General features: G+C 42.3%; 1 protein-coding gene across 1 annotated transcript in view; it reads left to right on the forward strand.

Annotated features, from left to right (window-relative positions):
- Positions 1–9,829: 9,829 nt before the first annotated feature.
- The window catches only part of FAT3 (FAT atypical cadherin 3), a 629,111-nt gene continuing 612,434 nt past the window's right edge, over positions 9,830–26,506 (forward strand). Inside the window, exon 1 of the mRNA XM_054577438.1 lies at positions 9,830–10,013. The gene's annotated coding sequence lies outside the window, so the exon portion shown is untranslated. The remainder of the gene's footprint in view (positions 10,014–26,506) is intronic.

Raw genomic sequence — 26,506 nt, forward strand, 5'->3', positions numbered from 1 at the left:
AAGGGGAGCAAAGAGGTAGGATAATTTGGAGTTTTTGCCAAATTAGTCAGACTAATTAACTACATCCTGTTCATGGATTTAAAGTTTGAGTTAAAGGGGTGTGACACTTCCATACTTGAGTACACAAGATCAGGTTTTACATGGGCTTACTCTGAACTGTGCGTGCACGTGTGTACGTTACGAGTAGGAAGACTTAGGCAAGTGGTTCTCAAATTTTAACAAGCATCAGGATCACCAGGATGGTTTCTTAAAACTCAAATTACTGGGCTCTACCTCCAAGATTTCTGGTTCACTAGGTCTGATGTAGGACCTGGGAAAGTGCAATTCTAACAAGTTCCCACTTGACAGGAATGTCGCTGGTTTGGGGACCCCATTTGAAGAACCACTGATTTAGACCCAAGAAAAATAAAAACAGCAGGAGGGTTCCTAAGGGCAACTCAGTACTCTCTCATCTCTCAAAAACCCAAACAAATAAGGCTAAGGTGCATTTATTCATTCGACAAGCAAACATTTTGTTGAGCAACTGTCATGTGATGCTTACCTTGAAGATACAGAGATAAATATTAGGCTTTATCCTCGAGACGCTCCCAGTCTGGTAGAGACAGACACAAAACCAGATGAAGATGAGGATTAGATGGTGAGAGGAATGATATCACAGAGGTGCCATCTGGAACACAGAAATTTCACTGGGACTGGAGGTGACCAGGAAAAGTCTCAGGCTTGGCGCAGTGGCAAAGAACTGAAAAAAAAAAGTGTTAAGGTTAACAGTTCTGTTTATATTCATACAAGTCAAAGTTACTGAGTCGAGGGGCGGTGCTAGATTTGGATGGTTGTCATGGGTAAGCTTCTTATTTTATCAGGGTCCATGTATCCTGCAGAGATGTCCAACATCTGCCCCTCCGCACAGAGTCAGTTTTCTGTGTATGAAAGAATTGCTGTCCATGTGTAATAAATACTGTATGATGATCTGATCTGCCCAATGGAAAATGTACTGAGAGAAATAACTTGTTTCAAATTGACTCCTGGATCAGAGCCAGAAGAAAAGAACTTTTAATCACCACAAATCTGGTTTGAATTTGGACTGGCAGATTTTGAAATTAAAAAAACCAAAACTGAATCCTATTATCAACTCCTTGACCCCACTTACTTCCTCATACTCAGTAGTTTTTTTGTTTTTGTTTTTGTTTTTTCACTTTACTGATAATCAACTGCATTTGGTAAGTAGCAGTTATTTTCAGGTGAACGAAACTGTCAGACAGGAAAATAGATGTTCCTCCAGCTTCCAACAGCCACAGGCAGCAAGGTGCTGGTTCACAATGACATTTTTGTTATGCAAATAATTTGAGGCGGTTCACTTTTGACAAATTACTCTGACATTCATGGCTAACATTTGGCCTGGTGAAATGAAATAGGCATTAACTCATTTAGTTAAAGTATTCCAAAAATAAAGGGAAATAGGTCTTTTTAATGAATTCAGAATGAAAAAGGGGTCTATATTCCTTAATTTAAGGCAATATGCTTGCATCTATTTTTAATAATACTTTGCTGATTCAATTAAGATCTGGTAAAAAAAGATCAATTCCTATAATTTGTTCATCAAACCCTTGGAAAGGCTTTTCCTTTTCTTTGATTTTGGAGCTTCTTAGTTTAGATGGATTTCTTTTTAACTTTCCTTTCTGCATTAGTCTATGAATAAGGTAGAAAAAACACTTATTTCCTCCTTTTAGCAAGCAGACAAAGTCTTCGTTTTGTGCTGAGACTAGTTTTTGGAAGCACACTAGAGAGAAGTAAGTAAAGACTGAAGGAATAAGCAGCTACGACATGGTAGGCAAATTTAAAGAAAGTGAGGTAGAGAAATTCTAATTACTTTTCTAACTCTACAATTTTATGAAATTTAAAATAAATGATTACCTCCCATGTATATTACACAGCAACTTTCCCTTTGATTGGTAAAATAATTTCTCAATTCACAAACAAGTCACGTTCCAACAGTCTGTAGGCCAGTTGTTTTACACTTGGAATGACTTTCCCACAGAAAGATGTTATAAATTGTGGTCTAAGTAGATTAGCCCACGTAAACATATTTCATTCCTAATACAACTTATCTACTGTACTGAAACATAGGGGTGGATAAGTATCTATAATTTAGAAATAATTAAAAGCAGTGATTTTGATGAAAAACAAAAATTTCATCTCAGAATACTTGAGGAAAATATGGCTTCATTAGAGGTCAGAGAGATGAAAACTTTTGGTGAAGAAGTTGAAGTGGGATCCTGAAGCTTTTAATACCTTAATATTTGATGACATTGGTTGTTTATAATATATCAAAACATATATCAGGTGTACCACTAAATGTCCCGTTTGCTTATCAGCCATGGTTAGCGTTGAACTTTAGTTTATTAATAAAGTAGAGAAATAAAAAATTATCCTCCCTGGGACAGTGGTGATCATCAAACAAAAAAGCTGAGGCATGCATTTCCAGCCCTTTTCACGGTTAGATTTCTTTGTATGATCATTTTGTGGAAGGCAGTTAGACAGGCAGGAGCAGAGCAAGGATGATGGGCCAGGTACAGAGGGCCACCGGCGTGGAAAGCCTCTGGTGCCCAGCACCAGAAAAACTGGGAAAACAAGGACAGTGCCCGCAGGGTGACTTTTCCTCCCCTAGCATGTCACTGGTCATGCGGTTTAGACACCCTGACCTTTCACATTGCTGGTCATACAGCTCAGACCCTCCCCTGCCCTTTCTTCCCCTGGACGTCCCTAGACATGTGGCAGACACCCTTGGAGGAGGAACAAGGGGCTGAGGAGTGGCCTCAGGAGACTCCCGTGCGGGCCCCTGTAAGACCATTCCCTTAAGTATTAATCCTTAGAGATGACATCTAGGCCGCATTTGTGTTTCGGCTCCAGGCCCAGAAAAGCAGAAATCCAGACAAGTGATGCCATGGCAGACCTCAGGGCCGGCTGCACTGACAAATGACCCTCTGCCCTGGTGCCAGCCAATGAGTGGAGACCATAATAACCCTGGAAGAACACAACTGGAAAGCAGATGAATATTCTATTGAAACCTTCCCCTAGGACCTCCCCTAAAGTCTCAACCCTTAAAGCCCTTCGGGCAGAGGACCCAGTGTCTCTCCCTCCTGGGAGCACTCTGCTGTGCCTCTCTCCTCCTCTACTTCCTCCTCCTCCTCCTCCTCCCCCACCTCCAGCCCTCTCAAGTTACCTTTACCTTCTACCATTCACCACTTCTACCTCTGTAACTTTCTAAATAAACTTTCTTTTATAGTTTGAGTCTTGGCTCTGAATTCTTTATTAGTCAGAATTCAGGTACCGAAGTTGCTGAAGAGAAGTCTAGTCTGACTCCACTGGTTTAACACCTGGTGCTGTTTTAGTTATCACCGCCAACAGTTTCATAAATGGTGACTTCTCCTCTAGCCTAAAGACCGTAGAAAGCAGATATCTTAGTAGTTTTGCTAACCGTTATACCCCCAGCACTTAGCAGAGAGTCAAGTATATAGTTGCTCAAAAGTATGTTTGAATGAATGAATGGGAGACTAAGAAAAAGAGGAATGATTAAAAGAACAGAGAATTGCAGCTGTGTTAAAAATAGTTGTCTGAAATTACATTTGTTATTAGTCAGTGTGTAACCAAAGACAGGAGAGTCATAGCCAAAGAGGGGTCTAAAATTTTTTTCTAAAGGATAAGACAGTCAGCAAGACAACTTACTCGGTAAAAGCCAAGCAGTTAAGTCTGTCCAAGTTTTGCTTGGTTGTTGTTTTAAAATAAGGGGAATCAGCTTGATCAGCTTCAGGATAGCTAAGTGGCAAAGAAGGTCCTGTGCAAGTCTAATCAGTGGCTTGCATATCAAGGGTGGGAGAGTAGGAGGGGTCTGCATAGCGCACAGGTAATGGATTGTGTGCAAGCATTATCTCTAGAGACTTTAAAAAGTCAGTCTGTTTTTTAGTATTACTGCATACCTGCAATTAAGAAAAAAAATCAGTGATAAAGTATTCCTCTGTAGCAAGATATTTTTTGGTCTAAGTTCTGAAACAATTCCTGCAGTTACTGTTGTCTTAAGTACTATTGGATTTTAATTTGGAGTTTGTATACTCCAAATTAGCACATTTTAATTACTTACCAAGCTTTGTAGTCTAAGAAGAAGTTAATTCAGAGAGCTTCTAGTTGTATAGTGGGTTCCCAACATAGGTGGCCTTGTCTACGTGTTTCAGAGTAAATTCCTAAAAGTTTGGAATGATTCAAGTTCACTTTAGGTACGATTTGTACTTCCAACCCCTGAGGTACTATATATTCCTTTTTTTAAACAGTAGATCAAAAAAGCTGCTAGTAACTAAAAATTTGAAGAAACAGAACTTGAGTTCTGGACTATATTTTCTCATGTACATTTTCCTCAATCTGTGTTCCATGGAAGGACTTTAGAGGGACTGTGAAAATACTGAAACAGAATGCAAAAAATATGAGTGTATATACATATATGTTTAAAAAGAGATTCCATAAGTTTAATCAAGTAAACTGAACCAAAATATATAAAGAGCCACTGGTATAAAGTGTAGCCAATGTCTCCTCTATATTCTTCACTGTTTCATAATCCATAGTTAAATGAAAAAATGTTTTTCTATAAAAATGCTTGAGGTAAAATTACAGTCACATATTAAAATCATATGATCTATGTCATTCTCAACTATTAAACGTAGTTTTGCAAAAGGTAAGTTTGAAACTTAAGGAGCTTTATTTATTAATGAAGAACAAAAAGCATATGAACGCTCCCATGCACAACTGATCCTGTTATATATATAACATATAAATGGTATGAATATCTGGAACATCATCTTGCTGTATCTTAATAAAAGTTTGGCCTCTAACAGCAATATGGATAACTAGATGTCATTCCAGACCTGGAGCTGGAATCAGAATTTTAACATGGAAGGGACGGCAGTGTTAGCGGTGGAAAAACAGCACCAGGCATTAGCGAAGCGTTAGGCCAGACCCCAGTTCAGCAACCTCAGTTCTGCAACCCTGAGTTCTGAGTACGAGAAGAATTCAGAACCAAAGAACTCATATGAGGGAAAGTTTATTTTGAAAGTTACACATGTAGTAGAAGGGCCCTTGGAGCTTATGAGTAAGAGGGAGAGAGAGATAAGAGCCTTGAGGGGCAAAAGAGGGAGCAGAGAGAGAGAGGGAGGGAGAATGAATATGAATGAATGAGAATATATACCCTGGGGAAAGACAAGGTGGGCTGTGCTCCTTAGAAAGAGCGGTCCTCCATCTTGAGGGCTTTTATCTGGGATCTCAGGCAAGGCTCTCAAAAGAACATTCGTCAGCTTTCCAGGTGTGCCCCCTCTGGGCCTCCACTGATTGGTTAGCACCAGATGGTCCTTAGTCAATGCAGCTGGTCCGGATGTCAGCCATGGCATTGCTCCACCTGGTTTTGTTGCTTTTCTGGGCCTGGAGCTGAAGCATAGTTGAGGCCCAGAGGTCTTCTCCAGAGGTTAAGGTTTAAGAGTGTAGTTGTGCAAGGACTTGCAGTTTTGCCCCTTACTAGGTGTCTGGGGCTCTCTGCCCTGCTCACCCTCTGCAGCTGACCCACCATTCCTACTCTGCTTGTGCCTACCTAACTGCCCTACTGCAGTAGTGGGGTCTGATCTTTGTTCTGGCTCCTGGCACTGACTTTGAGATCAGATGATATAATAATTGCTTAATAATTTGTCTCTGTAAGAATAATAGCAGCTAAAATTTGTTGGATATTATATGTTGAACCTATGCTTTTATGAATTATTTCATTTACTATTACAATAATCTCATAACATGGGCACTCTTATAGGTCCTATTTTACATATGAAGCAATTAAGACCTAGGGAAATTAGGAAACTTATCCAAGATAATACAGTTTGAGGGTGGAACGTGAGGATTCTAACTCAGTCAGTTTGTCTCCTTCCAGGGCCTGCTCACTTAACTATCACCCTAAATTGATTCTCTTTCATAATATAGCTTGATTTTATCTGTTTCAAAAAAAATCATATTACCATAGTTTCTTGACAGATCCACTCCCATCCCAAGTTGAAGGAAATTCCACCACATCCCTCAATAGTTCATTGTGGTAACAAATTTTTCTTTAAAGAAAAGCATTACTCAATGTTTTAAGGAAGGTTAACAATAAGGTGGGCATGGGCTCAGATGTCACATACACACGTTCCTTCACGATCATCGACTTTATAAACACAAATAAACTGAATGGGATTAATAAAAACAGATCTGGGTGGAGTATAACTCATCACAAAGAGGAGCCTGTGTGTGTGTGCGTGTGTGTACCTACGTATATGCTAGAGGGCATTTTATTTGACTATTCCTTGATGTAAATATTTAGGATTAATGGTGGGTATTTAGCCTGGAATTGCCAGATAACAGAGACTGATGTAAGGACTTATGGAAAATACATTTTTGGGGAGTGTGATCCCAGAGAGCTTGTGAAGAAAAGAGGGAGAGACCCAGCAAAAGAAGGACAGCCAGTACAAGGATGAGTTGTCAAGCTGGCCACTGCTTCTGGCCACTGGCTGCTTAATTTAGTAAGACCACCGGAGGAGCACTATGTAACACATTTCAAGATCCATTGTTGGAGGACAGAAAGGGGAGCATTTATCCTCCTATTGGGAGTCCCCAAGGGGGGACTCCCATCTCCCATTGGTCAGAGATTTACCACAGGGCGTTTAATCTCTCATGTTTCTCTCTGGATTTTAGCTTACACTGAAAGTTTAACAAAGAAGCCGCTGGGTTGGCGGGGAGAGATGTAAGAGAAGCCTAGGGCAAGGCACTGTCAGATGGCACCTGTGTGAAGCCGGCTGGAGCCACTGAGAACTGGTTGTCCCTGCAAAGGCTAAAAGACACAGGTGAGGCCCAGAGGATTTTAAATGGTGCACGGGAGGTGTGATATTGCGGGTAACATTATTTTCTTGTAGGTTCATAATTTTTCATTTTTTTGGCCTCCTTTCCTGTAAGGACTTCAATGTCCTATATATCATTTTCATTAGGATTAATAGAAGATTCTCAAACTTTCATTATCTGTTCATTCTTTGAATATGAATTGAGCATTTACTAATATTCATTGAGTGTGTCAGGCCCTGTGTAAGGAACTGTGGATAGAAATCTAAATACAGGGTATGGCCAAAGTGGGTTTACGGTTGTGAGTATAGGAAACAGTTTATTTTTACATTACTATTTATTAATTGCTTTATTATTTTCCATACAAACAACTGTAAATCTATTTTTGCCCCACCCTGAATGAGAAGATTTTCTGCTGCCATAAAGTTACTGGGTTATCAACTCTGTGCCTACTACAATACCAGCACACAGTAGGCACTTTTAAAAGAAATAAAATGGCATTCTAATACAATCAGTATTAAATGAGGATTAAGTGCTATGCAAATCTTAAATGACCAGGAGGATGTTCAGCTAGATAAACCACTCTATCATCCTTGCAGGAAGTGTCTTACCCACAGACTATAATGGCTTGTGCCTGCCATGGGAGTAAAGGCTGTTTACTTTATTATCTATGTAGTGCCTAGGAGAATAAGGGAGGCTGAAATTTAGAGAGATTTTTGTACTCATCTATCAGTACGGTACCTTCGAGGCATAAGAGAACATTCTAAGAGCTGGAATCAGAGTATCACCAGCAGTGGCCACACCTACATTCATCTGGCAGCCTTCCCAGGCAAAAGGTGGAGGATGCCCTATTTCGTAGCCAGTACGCTTTCCCTGAGCATCTACTGGCCAAACCACCACCAGATGACCCTACCCAAAGTACTTGGTTTCAGGAACCAACTTATTTCAGTACTTCCATGGAAGCGCACTGGCAGGAAATATATGGGTTCATTAAAATCTTTGATGACCAGTTAGCTGTATTCTATTGGTCACAGGAAAAATACCATGATAGGGACATATTTATATGGTAATAAATTTTTCAATGCCCTAGAAAACTGCTGACATAAAAATAGGAATAAAATTATTCAAATGATAACATTTTTGAGGGCAAGTAAGGCTTCTTAGCCCTGATGGTGGTTTCCCTCACTCCAGACCTATCTTCTATCCTTATGTGACAAGGAAGCCCTAGGTAACATCATGCTGATTACCTCCGAATTAGCTGATGTATGGGGAGCTGTCACTATTCTTTAGTATTCACATTAAAGTCTCAGAGTAGAGTGACCGGAGCATGCCATGCTTTATGGAGCAGTCAAGGCAGCAAGGATGCCAGAGGCTTTCAAGGGAAACTTTCCACCTGTGGAGAATGGCAGGCCATTGTGTAGCTGTGACAGGGAGGAGGCCCCAGACTGGGAGCTGGGGGACAGAAAGGTAAACAGAAGCGGCTCTTCAAAGGGCTCGCTCTAGTGGTTGAGCACAAAGCCCCCTAGTAGCAACCATTACCTAGCTCCCCCAAGAGAATTTCGCGGTAGAAAAAAGTAATGATTTTTTTTCTGGAGAATAGATCTGCAGGCCTGGTGTGCCTCTCCCCATGTACCAAAGGCTGAGCTGGGGCAAAACAGCTTAAGAGACAGCAACAAGGCAACAGGCATGCTTACAGGTCTGCTTTAGGAACAGCTGTACATTGCTCTGGGTGTGGGGGTGGGGAAGGAAGCTGGTATATGTGCATGTGGGTGGGTGGTGTTAAGACTGCCTCCCTGCTTTGACGGGAAGAAAAAGAAAAGCAGAAGAGTGAAGATACACAGAGAAGGGGAGTCGGGGTGGGGGGTGAGGGTAGGAGGTAAGGGGGACGGTCGAGTGTAGGCTCTGCTGCAGCAGAATGTGTGGGGGGTGGCATGGGAGTCTTAGGAGGAATGTGGGTGTAGAAGTTACAGGAACAAGCCAACCTTCAGGTTGTAGTTGCAAATCATCAAGCCCTAAATCAATCACTCATTCTCTTCAGAATCACTTTTCTCCATTTCGACAAAAATGCTTAAAACGATTAATGAGTGAAGAGAATGTGCCAGGTTACCTTTTTAGTTTTAAGGCTCCTCCCTTCTCTGTAAGGTTGTCTGAGGACCCCAGGATCCAAAAATGTGTGGGAAAGTAGTAGGACCCATCTGTGTAGTACATTTGGAATTAAGAGGTACATATTTGATGGTTTTATATTTACACTACAAACTAACCTTAGACTCTTAGAGAAGCCGTTTCCACCTCGATATGCCTCAGTTTCCTCATCGGTTCTAGGAGAGTAACACGTGCTCGACCTCTGCGCGCTGCTGTGGTACGGCTGGCTGAGACTGCACAGTTTGTGAGTGCGCTCTCCTAAGCCGGCACTTCACTCTGCGCGCCGCAGGAAGGCACGTTGGTGTTATCCTCCGCCCCGAGAGACTGGTGGAGGAAGACTCGAGCTCTAAAATTAGTCCAGCTTGCAGGCCAGGCGCCGGGAGCGCCCTCCAGCTCGCCCGCCTCCCCCACTACCCTCCCCTTCCCCGCCCGCCCCCTCTCCCCTGCGCCGCGCTCCGAGATCGCTAGTCATCCCGGACGCCGAGGCTTCTCTCCCCCTCGCCCTTTTCTCTCGCGGTTTGGGAGGAGGAGACAGCGAGAGAGAAGCGAGAGGGGGAGACGAGAGAAAGGGGCTTGGCCGTTCGTCGGCGTCGGCTGTGATGGGGAGCTGGGAGCAGCGAGGCGGCGAGCAGTAGCGACGGCAGCGACAGCAGCTCGGAGCCGACACGAGAGTCGGCGCTTCTCCCGGCAGGCTGCGCTGTGATCTGGGCTGCAGATTGGGATCTCGGGCCCCCGACCCCCCCTCCTCCCGCTGCCGTTCTCCTCCTCCCGGCTTCCCTCCTTCGCCTGCGAGCCCGCGTGGCGGCGGCGGCGTCCCGGGCGCAGAGCGCCTCTGCTCGCGGCTCTAGTCCCCGCGAGCGCGCAGCGAGCTCTGCGGCGGCAGCCGCCGGGTGGCCAGCTCGCCCTGGGCAGGAGCGCCCGGAGAGGAAGACCACCGGGAAAGCGCCTAGTGGATTTGTGGATCGTTCGCGGAGGCAAGGGTGCGTGGGGATTTTTAACGTGATTTTTTGGCTGCCCGTTGCACCAGCTGGAGCGCGCCATCCGGACCACAGCTCCAGCAGCCTAGTGCAAATGGGCTGCGAGGTGGGCTCCGGGAGGCGAGAGCCGGCGGAGCGCGTGGGGGAAACTTTTCACCTTGTAAAGTTCCCATCTCGGCACGGCTCCGAGCCGCCGCCGCCGCTGCAAAGAAGGGTAGGAGGTTCGGTCCTGCGGCGGTAGCCGGGAGGTTGTCATGGAGAGTTGGCTAAGTTTGGGACTGAGGACCTGGGATGAGGCGCGAGGGGATTGCGGATCGGTGCACCCATCTCCATCCCCTCCCAGTCCTGGCCGCTGGTGCAGGTGGATGAGAGGGTCTAGGCGGCGAGCCTGCTTGGTAGCCCGTCCCCATCAGACGCAGTGGAAATGTTCAGATGCCGATGAATGCACTTGAGGGACCCGGAGGCACAAGTTGGGTCGTCGCTTGGCTAAGCTTCGGACAGAGCTGGGAACCCAGCTGCAGTTTGGCCGGGGTGGGGGGGGGGCGTTGTGTTGCGGGGAAGGGATTATTAGTCTGCGGGTCTGCCCCACGCTTCATTCCCGCCTACGAGGGTCATGGACAGGGTGAAATTTACTGAACTGGCAGCAGCTCCCGTAGAGCCACAGCCTTTTACAGAATGGTGGGAGGAGGGACTTTTCCTGCTATCTTGACAGGGAGAGAGGGAAACAAGAGTACCATGGGTGAAGAGTGCATGATTTTTGGCGGGCGTGTGTAAAGGTTGCTGTCTTTGGAAAGAAAAAGGAAAAAAAAAAAGCTGAGCGGGCCTGATTGTCCTAGGGGTGCATTGCAGCCCTCTCTGGTGGCGGGGGTGGGGGGTGGGGGCGAGGGAACGTGAGGGCGCACCGGGTCTGCGCTCTGGGCCCCTTCCCAGGAGGTCCTGGATGGACCCCCCCTCGCCCGGACCATTGTGGGTGCAGGGCCGAGGTGGGGGTCTGAGGGGCGCGGGCAAGGAGGCAGCCGTCGTGGTCCAGTCTGTCTTGGCGCGGCGTGCAGTGCGCACCAGGATTCCGCCAGTGGGGGTCGCTGAGCTAAAGTGCATCTGGCCGCCGGGCTTGCGCGAGGTGGCGAGCACGGGTATTTTTAGCACTACTGTGGCCTGTGTTCCTCCCTCCCCTATGCCACTGACTTTGGTCGCGTGTGCTTTCCCAGACGGTTAAACATTGACCACGATTGGGCTCTGCAGAAGGCAACTTTTATTGTTCACTTTTCCCTGCCCTACTCTCGTAGGCGGGCGTGCACTTGGGGCAAGGATATGGGGCTGGCGGGAGTTTAGCTGCGAGCTAAGGGAGCCTCGAGTAGCCTACGGCGCAAGGGTGGCGCCCCCGGGATGTGTGTGCGGTAGTGGCGGCGGCATCCTGCAGCTGCTGCTCCGTGTAATAATGTGGGCGAACCAGGCAGGGGGAGGGGGTCCCCGAATGAGTGTGAGGAGGGAACGAGGATGCCGAGACCTGGCGAGGTCGCCATGGGGGGCTTGGAGCGTTTCCCGGGAGGGAGGCGCGCCTGCAGCCCGAAGAGTGGGCGGCCGGGGGCTGTGGCCGGTCGCGGATCGGGACCGGCGGCACCTGGCCGACTCCCTGCGTCTCGGCGCGGAGCTTCCTTCCTCTGGTGGCCGCCGCGCACTGACTTCGACTCCGCTTCTGGTTTGGGCGAACCTGCTGCAGCCGCGGCGGGAGGGTGGGAGGGAAGAGCGGACTGCGCTAACAAGGGAAGAGTCTTCTCTCTTCCTCTCCTCGCCTCCCCCTTTCTCCCTGCCCCAGACTCCGGCGCGTTTGTTTTCCAAGTTGGATCCTACTTCCATTTACAAGTGTCAGACAAACGCGCGCAAACCTCCCCCACTCACCCTGGCCCCAGCCAGAAGGGAGAGGGGGCGGGGGAGAACTCTCTGGACAGCGCCTGGGGCTGTGCACGCAGCCTTGGGGGCTTGTGCAGCTTGGGTTCACACTTGTGTGGCTCCTTGATGCTTAAAAAAATACACAAACAAACCAGCGAAGCCAAAACCACTTCTGGCCACTTGTATTCCGCCGCTTTTCTTCTCGTTTTGGACGTATTAATTTTCTGGCCCCCAAGCTCGTCTTTTCAAAGACTAGTCGGGGGCGGTGGGAGGAAGGGGGCGGGGGAGCAGGCCAACCAGTTCATCACGGTGGATTTGTGCTCCTGGCTTTGTTGCTAGGATTAGATTCTCTGATTGCGCCCGGCCCGAGTTAAAATAGATGCGGAGAGACTGGGAACCCATCAGAAAGGCTGCAGACCACTTTGCCTCTGATTCAGGAGGCAAGTTCAGGTGGTGGAAAAGGGGGTTAGCTCGCCATCTAGGAATTGAGAGCTGAGGTGCCCGCTTTTCAGTGTAGATCAAAGAGAGCCCAGATTGCGCTTCCACTGGCAGGCACTGAACTTCTCCTAACGTTTATCGAACGCTTGAATGATGTTCTGGTTTGTGACGTATAGATTTGAATCTGACAAGGAAAAGAAGGAAGGGGATAAAGAGAATGAGGGAAAAGCGATTGAGATTCTGCAGAATCCTGGAAATTGCACAAAGCCAACTGCTCTTGCCTTTTTTATTTCTTATTCCTAAATTGGAGCCGTTGAGCAGGGAGAGAATAAAGAACAGCCAAGAAAACCAGGGCGCCAAGAGACAAAGACAAAAAAAATGCATAATAACTTTAGTGCTTTGATGTTCTTTTTTTTTTTTTTCTAATGGGGTTAGAGTGGGGGAAGGGGTTTTAACGTTTTACAAGGAGAAAAGTTGTCTCTTAGAATTAAAACCAGTGCTGATGTTTAATCATGAATCCTAGTTGTTGCCTTTTTGGAACTTGGACAATGAAGGGTGTTGGGGCCAATTTCTATGCACAGTGTGCTGGGATGAGAAAGTTCCCAGAACTGTCCAGTTATAATGTCTTCATATCTGAACCACACAGAGAACTCCACATGAAAGGCAGCTGGCTCAGAGATCAGAAATCGGTCAGCTGCTGGGCTGGCTCCATCTCTTGTTAGCTGCAGGATTTTCACAGCCAGTGTTTGTTGCCCAGTGACCGGCTATGAAGCTCCCACCCCACCCCACCTCTCCTTTGCTCTTTTTCCAAATTTTATTTATTCTGGTTCCTGGCACAGTCATTTGGGGGCATTTTTTAAAAATAGGACGTAGTCTATCTCTTAACTAGCAATTACAGTTGTGCTGAGCTACTCAAAAATGAAATGAGTAGCAATAAACAAGAGTGTGTGCCCACTGACCTGTATGCTATATGGCTATTTTGCCAGCTCATAGCTTTTTGTAAAGCAGCAGCTCTTCAGACTGCTCACATAAGAACATTTTGATGTGTCAGGTTATGTTATCCTTGCTTTCTCTATTCGCTGCAGAATGACCTGCTCTAATCTGGCTGATGAATTATGTCAAATAGAAAGAAGTAGGCAATTACCAGAGGAGAGGATATTTAGTCATTACCAGCTGGTCTGAGAAGTGCTTCCTATGGCTTTGTGTTGTTATGCTGTATTAATAGCTCATAATGCAAATAGGACCAGCATGGCTTAACCTTAACTGGTTTTTGGAGTTGGGTGTGATATTCCTTGATACCCCTATCAGTCCAGTGAATGGTGGGTTGGCTTCTTCCTCTGGGGCAAGAGGAAAAGGATAATTTGGGGGACATTTGGCGTTTTTCCATTGTGGGTTATTCCTAGGGTTTCCCTTCTGCGGGAACATTGAGTGGGGATCATTCGATGGGATCAGGTGGGCAAGTCCATTCAGACTGATTTCTTTTTATTGCTGAGGAAGGACTTTTGATGAAACCATTGTCCTTGCTGATTTTGACTAGCAGCAGCGAGGAATGAAAATTTAAAAGGGGTTCTGACAGACCCTTAGAGGGAATTGGGACATATCTTCTGCCCAATTTCTTCCTACAAATAAGGGAGTCCTGACTTCCACAGATATTCATAGTCTTAAAAAATTGAAGGAAGAAACACAACTCCTCTGTATATTGCTTTGCTTATTGATAAAATTTTCTGAAAGACTTTTCAGTCTCTAATTGTTGCCTGTCTAAGTATGACCACCGTTCTGCCCACTTGGAAGGGTTGGGTCTGTGTTTTATATCCTGACCTCTTCAGGACAGCCATAGTGCGTACGGCCTAATAGGCACAAAACAAATATTTTCAGTTTAGGTGACTTTCTCTGGGAAAATCCTGAGGGTAAATATCTTTTCTGTGTTTTTGTCAATATGGTTCTACTTGCTTCTGAAACTTACTGATTTTTCTGTCAGTTGAAGAGTATCTACTCCTTTAATAAGCTTTTTTTCCCCCACGTTGTTTACATTCCCTCTTTCCCCCAGATCCCTTTCCAAGAATAATTATAAGAAAGCTTGCCTTTCCTTAAATAAACAAAGATTCTGATTGAGTTTATTGAGAACATATTTGACACTTGTCTGGTGGCTTCAAGCCAGTTTCTGGTCTACCAAAATAGGTTATCAGTTATGTGTAACAGTGACAAATGACCCACTCTAGTAGTTCTGAAATGGAATGGCCTTCCCAGGTTAGTCTTACTTTTAGCCTATCCTAGGGTTGAGGTATTTTTGTTTTAAGCAGAAGGGATGACAGTTTGAGAGTGAATTTACTGGCATGATGGTGGTCAGAGAAAAATAGAGAACAGATTTTAAAACTTAATGATCAGGCTCTTCATATAATGAGAGATGATTCTTCCTTCACTGCATAGATCTGTGTGAATGTGAGGGCCCAGGTGGAGTTCTGGGGAGGGTTGTATGACTCTCCTTCTTTAGACATTGCTTTATGAGAGCGCTCCCTTGTCTGGACATAAAAGTTGAACGGGGCCCTTGAGCACATTTTAGCATTTTACCCTTCTAGTAATCCACAGTCTTTCAAGACTGTGGATTATAGCCTCTATTTAATAAAGGAAATTTGTTTAATTAACTCTTGCCCTTGTATGTCTTAAATTTATCCCTTTGTTTTTATTCTGTAAAGTCACACAGTTTAAAAGTCATTTATTTTATTTTTCTTTTTTAAAGAAGCCTCACTTTTATTTTTCCTATTTTATTTTTCTTTGTTTCTTTTATGTCTTTACAACACATATTTCTTTTAAACTTATTTTTAGTAATACTTAAGGCAATAGGAAGGATTCAAATATATTCTTTGTAAATGTAAAATCCATTCTTTGCTTCTGTGTACTTACTGGTTTGTTGGGAAGATGGGATGTGCCACCCATAAACTAGAAATCAGCACATTGGCCGTATTTGTTAATTGACAAAAGAGTGTCACTGGACAGGGTCCTAGAGGAGGAGAGAGAGATTAAATATAAGCTAATGCAAACTTTTAGGAGGAGTATAAAGTAAATAGAATCCAATTTCATAATTCTTAATGAAACCCTAATGTAGGCAAGAAAGCATACAGTGAATTAATCCTTTCATTTCTGTAGGACAGGGTTCCTTTTTGGAAGAACATACTCATGAGACAGGCCACTTAGGCTCTTGGAATGCCAGTATTTTGCAGACACCAGAATTTATTCAGGCTCTTTTCTCCATTATCCTTTTGTGGACCCTGTCCCCAACTTCAAAGAGGACCTTTAGGTGTTTTAAGTGTGTCTCAAGCCTGTATGCTGGTACACGTGCATGCCCCCACTTCCTCCTCAACACAGGCTCTGTGGCTTCCTAGTGGTTACAGCACCCATTCTGCGTTTTGTAGAAGACTTGGTAGTATTGAAAAAGTATCAGTGCAAATAAGCTGTCTTTTAGGAATCATCCCTTTTGCTGTTTTCATAAAATTCAGTGGGCTGTTTATGGCACTACCTATTATTCGTCCACATTTAACTCTGAGGCTTCTCGCAGTACCCAAAGCTTGCAGAAGTGATCCTGAAGTGGGAGTGCTCATCTGCACTTTAGAATCACCCAAATGCTTTTAAAACTATTGATGCACATGTTGTATCCAGATCACCTACATCAGAAACTTGGCGGGGGAGGGGCAGGTAGGACCTGGGCATCAGTATTTTTTAAATCCTTACCGATGGCTTTATCGGGTCAAGGAACACAGCTACAAAGGCTGTGCATCAGATCTGGAATTAGGGTTCAGTCCTCTGGAAAGCTCCTAGACCTCAGGAAATTTGAGTGAAAATCAAGAACACATACGTGCTCTTCATTCTCCTGCTGTGCATGGAATCCCTGGGACTCTAGACTGAGTAGAAGCTGTGCTGGACTGACCCTTAAGATGTCTAGGAAAGTTCATGGCTGCCTTCCTCCTGCATTTTTTTGGTTCTCAGTTTTGCTAGTGGTTTACATTCCTTCTTCCTTCTGTTGCCTAATGTGGATCTATCCTCTGTTTCACTCTAGTTTGCCTCAGTTCCTCTCCAGGTGGTAATCATAGCATGGTTTGGGAGCTGGTCAAAGAAATTTAAAAGGTTTCAGACACCTCCAGGAGCAGAAACTTCCCCTCTTTTCATATTGGACTCTTGCTCTGGGGTCTGTTTGATACGTAATTCTGAAATCAGGGAATCAATTCAAAGTAATCCATCAACATTTGCTCAGTTCTCTTTTTATTTGTAAGGATTAAAAGAGATAATGTTGCATAAAAAAGTGAATCATGTCCTGTGGGAGCTTACAGTCTAGTTGTGGCTAAGGATGTGTACACTTAAGGAAAAATTCACAGCGCTATTTAATGTTGGAGGTGGAAGGAACCTACTAAGTTTGGCAGGCATGCTTCTGGCATGTGCTAGGAAGAAACTTCATTCCTGTAGAGTGAGGTACTTGGCGTAGCCCAAGTTCCCTGTTTTCCTCTGTTTGAGATTTAGTTATAAATCTCAGAGTTAGCTTTGGCACAGAGAACTCTGAGGTGTTATGTTATTTAGGAATTCAGCAGTGATACACCTAGTAACACTAACTTCCAGAATGTGGGTGGAAAAGCTAGAACTTTTACTTTGGATGTTCACCATGACTTGCTGATACCTTAACACCATGCAAAGCAGTTACAAATGATATTTCAGTTATTTTTTAATTTCTTTTCTTTTTTGAATTGTCAGAGATAAGCCCAGCTGTTGAATGAGGCACAGATATGAGAGGTTAACTGAAGGTTTAATTGTAACTTCAGGACTTTAAATTAAATTCCAAACAATTCGATAAAAACTATATAGCCTTTTCAGTACCATGGAAGGTTAAAAAGTGAGCATGTTGGAGCAGCTATCGCATTTCACATTTTGAAATTAATCCCATATTATTAATGCTACTAAATATCATTGAACATTATTCAACACTTGTAAACATCTGAAATCATGCCAGATTATACAGATTAAATCTAGTGATAAATGTACTTAATGACAGTATTAATGGCATCCTTCCTTTCTTTCCCTAGAGAAATTGTGTGTGTGTGTGTGTGTGTGTGTGTGTGTGTGTGTGTTCTTCAGAAGCAGAATGAGGCTATGTCTTGGGAGGCTATATCTTGGTCTTTTTTGAAACCTAGAGCATCTATTACAAATGGCATTGTTGATTGTTTTTGAAGTCTAAGTATGTGATTAATAGTTAGGGCACCTAAGTCTATTTGTAAGACTGGTTTGAAATTCTCTGTTTAAGCTCTAACTGGTGGGTAGATGATGGCAGTTGGTGCTGTGGCTGGTTGAGTGGTGCGTTGAGTGATTCACGTGGCAGCGTCCCGTGCCAGGTTGGAATTGGCAGTCCTAGTTCATCAGACTGGCCTGGCTGCAGAGAGCCTCCCTGTAAAGGGAGGTGCATGTCGGAAGTGGGCCAAATGCAGATGAGTTTAACATTGTTGGAGCTATGGAGAAAGTTGGGTGTGAATCTTTCCCACATATCAAAAATAAAAAGTTTTATAATAACAATTGCAATCAGATGAATCGGAATTCAGAAGTGTGTAGCCGTATCCCTTGAGAATTTGGTACCTATCTGATAGAACTGTAAAGGCATTTCAGAATGTCAATTAATGGAAAAAATATGCCTGGAATTGAATATAATTAAGAAATGTTGAAGTCTGGTGTCTACATATTCAGACACTGTATTAAATGGTTTAATTAGTGAACCAGGATTTGGATTTATTGACAGAAGGTCTCTTTCTTATGGCATGCCTCACTCATTAAAAGCTTATAATGTCTTGGATTTTTATAGATGTTGGGACTTGACCGTTTGCCATTTTGTGCTTCTTGACTTCAGTGATTTGTGCTTTTTTTTTTTTTTTCCTTTGCAACTCATTAGGATGATGGTGCACCTCCCATTGATGGCCATTCCCATGGATGGAGCACATATTTCCTAACAAGTGAAGTGTCACCAAAACATCAGGCAGGGCTTTGAATTGCTGAAAAACAAGGCTTGGGGAGGAAAGGTATTAATTGCGGAAGTTTTGCTCTAGCGTTTTAAAAGTAGTTTGTGAGATTTCTTCTTTATAAGTTTTAGCTCTCTACTGTATTTACCTGATAGCATAGTTTACATTTAAATCCACATGTCTCCATGTCCTTTCAGTTTTATGGTTAATCGTTTGGTGGTATAAATCCTTCTTACTACAGATTGTTGATGTAGAAAAGTTTCCAATCATACAGGGGACTGTGAAATTCTTTTTTAATATCTTTGTTGTGGGATATATATCTTTCCGAACTGCATTTGATGATTTTAAATGCTTGAAAGTACTGCAATTAGTAAAGAAATAACTTGGGAATGTTGACAATGAGTGAGTGAGGGAGAAACATGCTTCACCGAATCCTTGAGGATTTGTCACTACCTGTTTTACAATTTAAATTTTAGCTGCCTCCTGTACTGGCATTAATGTGAACAGCTAGTTTTATAAGATTTCTTAATTCTTCATCTTCATAGGTATGTTCTCTAATTAGGAGCTGTTTAAAGTAATCTAGCATTCCATCTTTCCTGTAGACATAGCAGATCATTCACAGTCTGGGTGAACTAAGTACACATTATATCGTTAGTCCTTCTGATGGCCTGTGCTGGATTCTTCAAATATGTGTCCTTGGAAATGTATTTCTCGCTTGGAAATGGAGTTCTGCTTGGTGCTTTTAGCACCTTGGACTGATTTTCCATGGAACACATTAAAAAAGGTGGTGTCTGATCTTTCAAAAGTTAGCTTTCTCAACTGGATGATGCATACTTAGGCTCAGAAAAGGACATAAGACCCACTTGACCCCTAGTCAGAAAGATGGGACCAGCATCTTTTACTGAGTTGAAGGGATATCATTTGCTTGGAAGTTCCTGGATTAACCGTGGTTTTAAAATGCTTTTCATTTATATTCAGGAGATAACTACTACAGTGAGGGAACTATGAAATCTAGACAATTGATTAGGAAATATAAGACAAAAATTCACTATATTGCCAAATCAATTTCCTAGATCTTGAATTATCCAATAATTAAATAATCTTCTTTTACTTTGGAAGTGCAGATTTTTGTATGTGTAATTATTTGCATTAATCTCTTTTTTCCCAAGTTATATTAAGCAACGCATATAGTCTGTTCAATTTATATTCTGTATTTCTGTTAAATAGTTAGGATTAATAGCACATTATACCTCCTCTCCAAAGAGAGAGAGGGAGTTACATGTATTTTATGAGATTTGCCACTTTCATATAGCTCATGAGTGTTTGTTATAATAATCAAAGTAAATAAGCCTAGATTGCTTTTATACAATAGATATGTTTTTAAACATGAGTGTAAATCACATTCTTCAAAGCAAATCACATTTTAAATGCATTCAATTAGGGAAGAATCACTATTGAAGCAGATCTTGTAGTGTATTCTTTTATAAAGTGAAGAATGTTTTTGTTTCCCCTTGATTTATCTGTTTTTTAACTTTAAATTTTTAACCTATCAAATTTCTTAAAATGAGGCAAGAGTATATGCATAGGGAAATGTAGTGCTTTAAGAAGCATTAGAGGGGATGCTAAAGAGAAGATGGAAAATAGGACTGGAGTTAGGATACAAATGTCGACGTCGTTTATGGAGACCGTGGGCAAGTGTTAAAACTTAAGAGTTTTGGGGCAGCAGGTTCAGGCCCATGCCACACAGAGTTACACCTCCGACATCATCAGCTCTTTTGTGAGTATACTGAATAAGGTCACCCCCATTCCCAGACTTTGGAACATCAAGAGAGGTGGCCCTTATCACTCAGGACTTTTCCTGTTGTGCAGGAGCCCCTCCTATCTTTTGCTCTTCTTGTTGCCATTTGGCCCTTTTGTAGCTCCCTCACTCTTCCCAGCTTTTGTAGTCACTACTTGGAGCCCTGTGCAATCCTCAAGTTTTGCTTAAAGCTTACCTCCTGTATTTCTTTTTCACATTTCTGCTCTCAGATCCCCATTACAGTTTGTACTACTATTGGGTTGGCCAAAAAGTTCATTTAGCTATTTCCATAATATAGCTCTAGTAGTGCTTAATTGTCTTTAACTTCATTGGAAACAATTTTGTTAGATTGTATTGTGACAGCTGTCCTATCAGTGTACATATTAAAAAAAACTTCCTAAAATTTGGTGAATTTTTGTGCAGCTATTTTAATATTGAAGATGGAAGAAGATACACAACATTTTTAGCATATTATGCTTTATTATTTCAAGAAAGGTAAAAATGCAGCTGAAATGCAAAAAATCTGTGCAGTGTATGAGGAGGTGCTGTGACTGATGGAATGTATCAAAAGTGGTTTGTGAAGTTTCTCGTTACAGTGCTATTGGCATTTTGGCCAAATAATTCTTTCCCATGGGGCTGTCTTATGCATTGGAAGACGTCTAGCAGCACCCCTGGCCTCTCTGCCCACTAGAAGCTGAGAAAGCAGGAGACAGCTGATCTACTCAGAATATCCAAATCAATAAAGTTACTGTTGAAAATAAAAATGTGTCTTTTATTTTATGGAAAAAACTAAACAGCCTTTTTGGCCAACCCAGTATTAATGGCACCTAATCCTACCTGCCTTGTCATGAAGTTGCCTGTGCTGTGTCTCTTTCCCAACTCTACACCATTATTCCCTGGGCTCAGGGGCATAACTTTAAGCTTTGATCCCCTACTCTATTATTGCTGGGTCTTATGAGTGTTAAATTTTAAAAACGAATGACCATATATATTTATGTTCAACTTGAAGAGTGTGTCATTAAATTTCACAATGGAACACCTGTGACCAAATATTGAAAAATAGCCCCGAGGTATTGCAACTGCATTGTGGTTCTGGTACTGAAGGGATATAGCATGTTTGAGGTCCACATTTTCTGCTTGAAGGAAAGATCCTCCAGGCATACATACCCAGGTTCTTCTTGATAGTTCTTTCAATCTAGGTTCTGATACCCAGGTTCTGTCAAAGCTACAGATTTTTCCTGTAAGTTGGCTGCTAGTGTGGTGAAGACAGCGAGAAGACATGTTGGTTACGTCCAAATGTTTGGTTACCTTCCTGTGGAACCACTTTTTTGAGGAGGTTCTGACAGGATTATATCCCTGATGGTATACACCAGTGAAGGCTGATGTTCACAAAGATAAAATACGAGTATACGGCGAGGTAGGAGTCATCTCAGCGCTGTCTTCTGTCTTAGGAAAGCTTACGATATGTACATTAACAATGTTATTTGGAGGATCCCTGGAGCCTTCCTTATTTATATTTAAAAATTAAATTATTTGTATACACCCTGTGCTGTAACCATTGTTACACTAAATTATAATCATTATACCATTCCAGTGTATACTGAGACATGGAGTTGCACTGGGGTACTGCTTACCATTGTGGGCAAGAGACTCTTGCTTTTTAAGGGCCAAATTTACAGTGTCCGGCATATAGTAAAGCTTCTCTGTATAAATGGATGCATGTAATTAATTGGCAATTAATAATAGAATAGATTAAAATGCAAGAATTGTAAAATTCCAAATATCATGTTTTTTTCAATTATACTGCACTAAAGCATTATTTGAAGGGCAGGCAGGTAATATCAACATGTAGACAGGTGTGCGTCTTGGGAATGTTAAATTATAAAAATGTTCAATAACTCTTTGTGGAATGAATGGAAATTGGAAAAGGCTGTTCCTGTCTTTTCAGACACTTTGTTATTCTCTGAGCTCAACAAACAAAATCTCATTAATACCAAATCTATGGGAGCATGAGAAACGTGTAATGCTCTTAATTTCTTATTAAGTGATTTGTGTTTATTGAAAATTGACTTGAAGGTACACTGAACATAATTCATAATACTGGATTTAGGTGAGTCTAGATACCCAAGTCTTTTCTGGACTAAGAATGTGCTCACAGTTCATTATTGGAATGGGTGGTGGGAGGAATGATGTCTTATTTCTGGAAGGATTTACTGAAATGAGGAGATGATGAGTTATACTTTGGAGATCCTCTTCTTGTGCTCCTGTGCCTTTTAGGTTTGTGTGATTGTTCCAGGCTTTTATTTCTCTGGGCACACTTTGTCCCCGCGTCTGCAAGCAGATGAGAGAGAGTGAGGGCACTCAGGGGCTGGTGGAGGCAAATGCGAATCCAGTTTTTTCCTTATTAACTCATGAAGCCTGCTGGGTAGCAGCAGGCATTACTAGACATTTAATTGTGTGCTAGGTAAGGCTGGCACAATTCCAGCATCATGGTGGAGCAAGAATTATACTAATCAGCTGGGATATACTGCATATATTGATTAGAGTTGGATTTTGTTATGCAAAAAAAAAATCCTTGTAAGTAGTGGGAAAGTAATTGAGAGTAATTAAAAAGGCAGAGAGTTAATTCACAGTTATTTAGATGAAAGGGCATTTTGACCCTTTGCTTCCATGCAGATTTCCGGGCTGGTTGGAGCAGCCTGAGTGCTGAGTCTAAATGGTGTGATCGCTGTTACCACTGAACTGGAAAGAGAGTAAATAGGTAGGCTGTGTAGATGAAGCCCTGATGATCAAGTTCCAGCAGTTTCTTCTTGGTTGCTTTTTGCTGCTGGGAACCTTCTTTGTTTGGGGCTGGGGCTTTTCATTTCTTTCCCTTGGTCTCACTAATAGCTTTTGGTGATTATTAATATCCCTGATGGGAACTGAATTGGAACCCCAGTATCTTGGTGAACACTGTTGAGAACATTAAGCTACACTTGAATTATCTGGAATTCCAGCATGTTTTGCCATTGCTTCCCTCCTTCCCCTAACTGAGAAAGCTTTGTGGTCATTTGATATCAGAGAAAATACTTTGTCTGTAAAAAGGTGACCTGGAATAGTATATCTGTACACCCTTTCTAGCCTCTTGGGCCCTTTCACTCGTAGACAGCGTCTGACATAAAATAGATGCTCAGTGAATATTTGCCAAGTGGATGAATGAATGAGCTGTGATACAGATATTGGATACTGGAATGATTTAACATCTAGAGAAGTTATAGATTATGTTTGATGGAGTTCCAAGCATCATTATGATCTGAGATCCTGAATAACAAGCAGGAAAAGGGAAATGTAGGTGGGGAGAAGAAAATGGCTAAGATTTATTGAGCATGTGCTGCATTAGGCTCTTTGCATATGTACTCTAGTTCTGGAATCAACTGTGTAGTAAAAGGCGAACGTTAGCATAATCACTTCACAGATGAGAAAGATATAGGTAGGCATTGAACCAAGGCCATAGACTTTAATTGGCAAGGTTGAGATTTAAACTCACAGCTCTTGCCGACAACCGGGGCTTTTCAGACATCGCCACACAAATCCCCATTTGGAAAGAGGAGGATGGTGTCATACTCCCAGAGCTTGGTGGTGGAGCCCAAACATAGGGCATGAGCACCAGTCAGATATCTTTGATGGATAAGTATTTTGCTCCAAAAATTTATGCGAATTTTATGGTCTGTTATATAATGTGTGTGTAATATTTTTAAGTAATTTAAAATTTATTTTAAAAATCATTATTAAAGTACTTAAGTTTTCCCCCCAGAATCTTTTAATTAAAATTGACCCACCTAAAGGTTGCTCCAAGGGTATCCTCTGGACCTCTCTGGAATTTCCATGTAGAGAGAATAAGAGGTGGCAATTTGGTAGGATGTGAAGTCTCTCTTGAAATTTTATTTCCATAGCTAGTAGAGTTTTACTTAGATTGCGTGCTTATTTTCAGGAGCCAGGGGCTGTCAGAGATAAGGGAGGTGCTAAAACTCTCCATGATTTCATTCTTGTTTATTCAGGAGCTTTAAGCATCATTGATACAATGCTGTTGATTGAAGTTGGAGAGGCAGGTGCAGAAATATGTTGCCCTGCGTTATTTGAATAATAGTAACAACACTGCCGAGGACAAATGCTACACATATAGTTAATTACAAAGAGCTGTTTTGTTATCCTGGTTTTACTGTATGGATGATAAATTTTATGGAAGAAACAAGAAAAAGAGAGTATGGATAAAAAATCCTGAAAAACAGAACACCCCCAAACTTCCTTATGGTCAGCAAGCATTGAATTGATAGGAGACTGTTAAAAAGGAATTCTTGATGATATTAATAATAGTTGGGCAATGTGTGCTGAACTTGCATTTGTTTAGAACTTTACCATTTATGATTTTTTTTCATTATTTTTTGTATTTAACAACAACTAACATGGATAAGAGGTTTACATATATTATCTCAATTATCGCCCAGCTCTGTGAGGCAGGTACTATTATGATGTCTACTTTACAGATAAAGAAATTGAGGCACAGAGCTAAGCGACTTGCCCAAGGTGACATGGTTTAGGAGGTGTCAGAGTTAGGATTCTAATTTGGCTTTGTCTAACTTTACAACCTGTGCTCTTTACCCCTCTGCTTGGCCAACAGGCCGGTCTCTCTTTAGTGGAGTTCAGGGTTCCTGGCCTATCCCCAGGGGCCTTATTCATAGTTACAGTGACACTTAAGTGATCCTTTGTAGTATCCCTGAATACACCTGCCAGTGCATGCAGGGCAAATCTGGCTTGATTTTATGAAACCTGAGTGTGCACCCAGGTCAGCAGGAAGCAAATTGCCTCCAGAGAGTCCTGGTAATAATGCAGAAGCTCCCTCTTGGCACTGACTTTTCCCTTCCAGACTAGGCTGGTAACAAAAGGAAATGGAAAAGTTAACCAGTACCCAATAAATGTGGGTTAAAACCCCTACCTCAGTCGTTCACCACTTGCTAGAACTAACTTCAGAATTGTTGGGATGTTACTGTCATGTTACAGGTTGGAGCAGGAAGCTGGAAATTTTTGCTATTTTCTGATTTGGGCTTCACAGCTGAATGTAAATAAAAAGATAGAAGATACAATGTAGAAAATTACATTAGCTTAATTAGGGGTCTTAGTTGCATAAAAAAAAAGTCTTTGAATTGCAATTACCACCCTCTGGCTTTGGACCCCATTTTCTTGCTCTTTCTATTGTCAGGTCCAAGGTCATTACTTATAGACTTCCTGTTTCATGGAAGATGACTTACTGAAATATTAATTTCATTGCCTGAAGTAGATTCATATGGTCTGGTGAATAACTTGAAGCTGTGTCAAAATCACAAAGTAATAGAGTTATTTTTTATGCCTTTGGAAAGGTCGTTCAGAAATTTGAGTAATAGGCGGCCCAAATTTTACTCTCATTTTGCCTGTCTTTGTGGCAGAAATGAGTAAAAATCTTTATATAATGAACAACCATAACTGAGTAAGTTACATATTCAAGGAATTATGGAGCAGGTTTTTTGTTTTTCCTTTTTTCTTTTTGGTTTTGTTTGTTTTCATTTAATTGCACTGTCACTGGGTTTGAATTTGATGCATAAGACTCTGGGAGAGAAATGAACTTGTGACATTTGAAACTTGGAACTGTTTTTCTTTTTTCTTTCTTTCTTTTTTAAATATAGGTAGAGCTTGAGTATTCAACATTTTGTTGAATGCCTTTTCAGTTTGTAACTGCTGGAACACAAAAGCTTGACTTCAATGCTGTTTTTTTGGGTTTTTTTTTCCCCCGTTGTTCTTTTGCAGCCTGGGCTGTTAGTGTAATTCAATCCAGTGCATTAAAAAGAAGTTTCATTCCTCAATGGTGGAGGAAAAGCCCTCCATCTTCCTTAGTAGTAGCTAATGATTGTGATACCTGCAAGCACAATTCCTTAAAACAAAATAAGACAAAACAAAAACAAACCCCAAGCTGGAATTCAAGGATTTTGCATCATTACAGGCAACAGCCTAAGGCAGTAACAGATACTTTGAGAGTATTGGGCTCATTTTATTGACATATTGTTTTGTCTGTTGTGAGTAGACATGAATTATTCTTGGACCAAGTAACATGTATCAGTTGACAAAAGCCAGTAACTTACCTGGTCTCGCTTTGAAAATATCCTTGGAAGTTATTATTTTATTATCCTTTTCAGCTGGTTTTGTTCACAGAATGACTCAGTACCTCTTTGCCTAGCTGTTTCCCAGTCTAGTTTATAATCTATACTTGTCCCTACCACCCCCCAACCCCACATTGCTGGAATCATTTCTGTTTTACTTTAAAAAGCAGTTTGCTTAATGTCACAACAAAATAAAGCATGGATTAGAAACAGCAT

Source organism: Pteronotus mesoamericanus, unplaced genomic scaffold (genome assembly GCF_021234165.1).
Source record: "Pteronotus mesoamericanus isolate MK-2021 breed Mesoamerican mustached bat unplaced genomic scaffold, CSHL_Meso_final contig_43, whole genome shotgun sequence".
NCBI lineage: Eukaryota > Metazoa > Chordata > Mammalia > Chiroptera > Mormoopidae > Pteronotus > Pteronotus mesoamericanus.